Source organism: Eucyclogobius newberryi, unplaced genomic scaffold (assembly GCF_026437365.1).
Source record: "Eucyclogobius newberryi isolate DKJ021-1_F unplaced genomic scaffold, fEucNew1.0.hap1 SCAF_3, whole genome shotgun sequence".
In the NCBI taxonomy this organism is placed as follows: Eukaryota; Metazoa; Chordata; class Actinopteri; order Gobiiformes; family Gobiidae; genus Eucyclogobius; species Eucyclogobius newberryi.
Window position 1 is genome coordinate 40252478 of NW_027315945.1, and position 5000 is coordinate 40257477.

A 5000-nucleotide genomic window follows, 5' to 3' on the forward strand; every position below is an offset into this window, starting at 1 on the left:
GACCTGGTTTAGTCCTGGTTTAGACCTGGTTTAGTCCTGGTTTAGACCTGGTTTAGACCTGGTTTAGTCCTGGTTTAGACCTGGTTTAGACCTGGTTTAGACCTGGTTTAGTCCTGGTTTAGTTCAAAGTAAATGTCTTGAATATTTAAAGGGAAAAGAATGTATTAAATCTGAATGTTTCTTTTATTTGTACTTTTTTGTGGTTTTTACTTTCATCAAATCTTTTATTTTGCTGAATGTCTTTCCCTCCAGAGACTTTTAAAGGTGTGACTCTCAGGTCACGTGACTCTGAGGTCACGTGACTCTGAGGTCACGTGACTCTGAGGTCACGTGACTCTGAGGTCACGTGACTCTGAGGTCACGTGACTCTGAGGTCACGTGACTCTGAGGTGGAGACGCTGTTCGCCAAAAGAAATGAAAAGGACAAAATAATAAATGTTCAATTAAAAGTTGAAATGTTGTTGTTGTAGTTTTACGTCTTCAAAGTCTGTTTTGCGCTGTAGTGTAAAACAAACGTGCGATCGCAGCAAGCTAGCGATCCGGGTCATGTGCGGGTGACGTACGGGTGTAGTGCAAGTCAAGTGAGAGTGTAGTGCGGGTGACATGCAGGTGTAGTGCGGGTCAAGTGCGAGTGTAGTGCGAGTCAAGTGCGGGTGTAGTGCGGGTGACATGCAGGTGTAGTGCGAGTCAAGTGCGGGTGTAGTGCGGGTGACATGCAAGTGTAGTGCGGGTCAAGTGCGAGTGTAGTGCGAGTGTAGTGCGAGTGTAGTGCGAGTGTAGTGCGAGTGTAGTGCGGGTGACATGCAGGTGTAGTGCGGGTCAAGTGCGAGTGTAGTGCGAGTCAAGTGCGGGTGTAGTGCGGGTGACATGCAGGTGTAGTGCGAGTCAAGTGCGGGTGTAGTGCGGGTGACATGCAAGTGTAGTGCGGGTCAAGTGCGAGTGTAGTGCGAGTGTAGTGCGAGTGTAGTGCGAGTGTAGTGCGAGTGTAGTGCGGGTGACATGCAGGTGTAGTGCGGGTCAAGTGCGGGTGTAGTGCGGGTGACATGCAAGTGTAGTGCGGGTCAAGTGCGAGTGTAGTGCGAGTGTAGTGCGGGTGACATGCAAGTGTAGTGCGGGTCAAGTGCGAGTGTAGTGCGAGTGTAGTGCGAGTGTAGTGCGGGTGACATGCAAGTGTAGTGCGGGTCAAGTGCGAGTGTAGTGCGGGTCAAGTGCGAGTGTAGTGCGGGTGACATGCAGGTGTAGTGCGGGTCAAGTGCGAGTGTAGTGCGAGTGTAGTGCGAGTGTAGTGCGGGTGACATGCAAGTGTAGTGCGGGTCAAGTGCGAGTGTAGTGCGGGTGACATGCAAGTGTAGTGCGGGTCAAGTGCGAGTGTAGTGCGAGTGTAGTGCGAGTGTAGTGCGGGTGACATGCAAGTGTAGTGCGGGTCAAGTGCGAGTGTAGTGCGAGTCAAGTGCGAGTGTAGTGCGGGTCAAAACAATGTAAAGAGCTGGGACACACTGCACACAGCGGCCGGTCATGAACGTGCGTTTGAAGTGCGAGTGTTGGGACATTCAGCACAAATTCATCACAATAAAATGACTAAACCTTCACAATAAAAGTCTTATAGGCAACTTTTTGTTAAATCTTAAATACAATCGTATTAATTACATTTTGGCGAAAAGTAAAGTCTAACGTGTCAAAGTACTTGTAGTACTTTACTTGTACTTTACTTGTACTTTACTTGTACTTTACTTGTACTTTACTTGTACTTTACTTGTACTTTACTTGTACTTGTCTTCCGTTCCTTTTGGAGTCATATTTTCCGCACATTTCTGGAGCGTGGAACGTTCCGGTCTTTATCTTATCTCACTTTTGTCCTTAAAGAGCCGTTTGAGGGTGAAACAGGCCACGCCCCCTTGTGAGCGCGTAAACACCACGTTATGTAAAAGAGATCAATCATTAACTTTTATTTTGAAAGAGTTTACAGGAAGTGACGAGGAGGACAAGATGTGTGCAGTTATTAGGTCATAATGTAAACAACAGAGCAAAACATGAACTAAACCAGGACTAAACCAGGACTAAACCAGGTCTAAACCAGGTCTAAACCAGGTCTAAACCAGGTCTAAACCAGGTCTAAACCAGGTCTAAACACGGACTAAACCAGGACTAAACCAGGTCCAAACCAGGTCCAAACCAGGACTAAACCAGGACTAAACCAGGTCTAAACCAGGTCTAAACCAGGTCTAAACCAGGACTAAACCAGGTCTAAACCAGGTCTAAACCAGGTCTAAACCAGGACTAAACCAGGACTAAACCAGGTCCAAACCAGGTCTAAACCAGGTCCAAACCAGGTCTAAACCAGGTCTAAACCAGGACTAAACCAGGACTAAACCACGTGCAAACCAGGTCCAAACCAGGCCCAAACCAGGTCTAAACCAGGTCTAAACCAGGTCTAAACCAGGACTAAACCAGGTCCAAACCAGGTCTAAACCAGGTCTAAACCAGGACTAAACCAGGACTAAACCAGGTCCAAACCAGGTCCAAACCAGGTCTAAACCAGGTCTAAACCAGGTCTAAACACGGACTAAACCAGGACTAAACCAGGACTAAACCAGGACTAAACCAGGACTAAACCAGGTCCAAACCAGGTCTAAACCAGGTCTAAACCAGGTCTAAACCAGGTCTAAACCAGGTCTAAACACGGACTAAACCAGGACTAAACCAGGACTAAACCAGGTCTAAACCAGGTCTAAACCAGGTCTAAACCAGGACTAAACCAGGTCTAAACCAGGTCTAAACCAGGACTAAACCAGGACTAAACCAGGTCCAAACCAGGTCTAAACCAGGTCTAAACCAGGACTAAACCAGGTCCAAACCAGGTCTAAACCAGGTCCAAACCAGGTCTAAACCAGGTCCAAACCAGGTCTAAACCAGGTCTAAACCAGGACTAAACCAGGACTAAACCACGTCCAAACCAGGTCCAAACCAGGTCCAAACCAGGTCTAAACCAGGTCTAAACCAGGACTAAACCAGGACTAAACCAGGTCCAAACCAGGTCTAAACCAGGTCTAAACCAGGTCTAAACACGGACTAAACCAGGACTAAACCAGGACTAAACCAGGTCTAAACCAGGACTAAACCAGGTCTAAACCAGGTCTAAACCAGGACTAAACCAGGACTAAACCAGGTCCAAACCAGGTCTAAACCAGGTCTAAACCAGGACTAAACCAGGACTAAACCAGGTCCAAACCAGGTCTAAACCAGGTCCAAACCAGGTCTAAACCAGGTCCAAACCAGGTCTAAACCAGGTCTAAACCAGGACTAAACCAGGTCTAAACCAGGTCTAAACCAGGTCTAAACCAGGTCCAAACCAGGTCTAAACCAGGTCTAAACCAGGTCTAAACCAGGACTAAACCAGGTCTAAACCAGGTCTAAACCAGGACTAAACCAGGACTAAACCAGGACTAAACCAGGTCCAAACCAGGTCCAAACCAGGTCTAAACCAGGTCTAAACCAGGACTAAACCAGGACTAAACCAGGTCCAAACCAGGTCCAAACCAGGTCTAAACCAGGTCCAAACCAGGTCTAAACCAGGTCTAAACACGGACTAAACCAGGACTAAACCAGGACTAAACCAGGTCTAAACCAGGTCTAAACCAGGACTAAACCAGGTCTAAACCAGGTCTAAACCAGGACTAAACCAGGACTAAACCAGGTCCAAACCAGGTCTAAACCAGGTCTAAACCAGGACTAAACCAGGACTAAACCAGGTCCAAACCAGGTCTAAACCAGGTCCAAACCAGGTCTAAACCAGGTCTAAACCAGGACTAAACCAGGACTAAACCACGTCCAAACCAGGTCCAAACCAGGTCCAAACCAGGTCTAAACCAGGTCTAAACCAGGTCTAAACCAGGACTAAACCAGGACTAAACCAGGTCCAAACCAGGTCTAAACCAGGTCTAAACCAGGTCTAAACACGGACTAAACCAGGACTAAACCAGGACTAAACCAGGTCTAAACCAGGTCTAAACCAGGTCTAAACCAGGACTAAACCAGGTCTAAACCAGGTCTAAACCAGGACTAAACCAGGACTAAACCAGGACTAAACCAGGTCCAAACCAGGTCTAAACCAGGTCTAAACCAGGACTAAACCAGGTCCAAACCAGGTCTAAACCAGGTCCAAACCAGGTCCAAACCAGGTCTAAACCAGGTCCAAACCAGGTCTAAACCAGGACTAAACCAGGACTAAACCACGTCCAAACCAGGTCCAAACCAGGTCCAAACCAGGTCCAAACCAGGTCTAAACCAGGTCTAAACCAGGTCTAAACCAGGACTAAACCAGGTCCAAACCAGGTCTAAACCAGGTCCAAACCAGGTCTAAACCAGGTCCAAACCAGGACTAAACCAGGACTAAACCAGGTCCAAACCAGGTCTAAACCAGGTCTAAACCAGGTCTAAACCAGGTCTAAACACGGACTAAACCAGGACTAAACCAGGACTAAACCAGGACTAAACCAGGACTAAACCAGGTCCAAACCAGGTCTAAACCAGGTCTAAACCAGGTCTAAACCAGAACTAAACCAGGTCTAAACCAGGTCTAAACCAGGTCTAAACCAGGACTAAACCAGGTCCAAACCAGGTCCAAACCAGGTCCAAACCAGGTCTAAACCAGGTCTAAACCAGGTCTAAACCAGGACTAAACCAGGTCCAAACCAGGTCTAAACCAGGTCTAAACCAGGTCCAAACCAGGTCCAAACCAGGTCTAAACCAGGACTAAACCAGGACTAAACCAGGTCCAAACCAGGTCTAAACCAGGTCCAAACCAGGTCTAAACCAGGTCTAAACCAGGTCTAAACCAGGACTAAACCAGGTCCAAACCAGGTCCAAACCAGGTCCAAACCAGGTCCAAACCAGGTCTAAACCAGGTCTAAACCAGGTCTAAACCAGGACTAAACCAGGTCCAAACCAGGTCTAAACCAGGTCTAAACCAGGTCCAAACCAGGTCTAAACCAGGTCTAAAC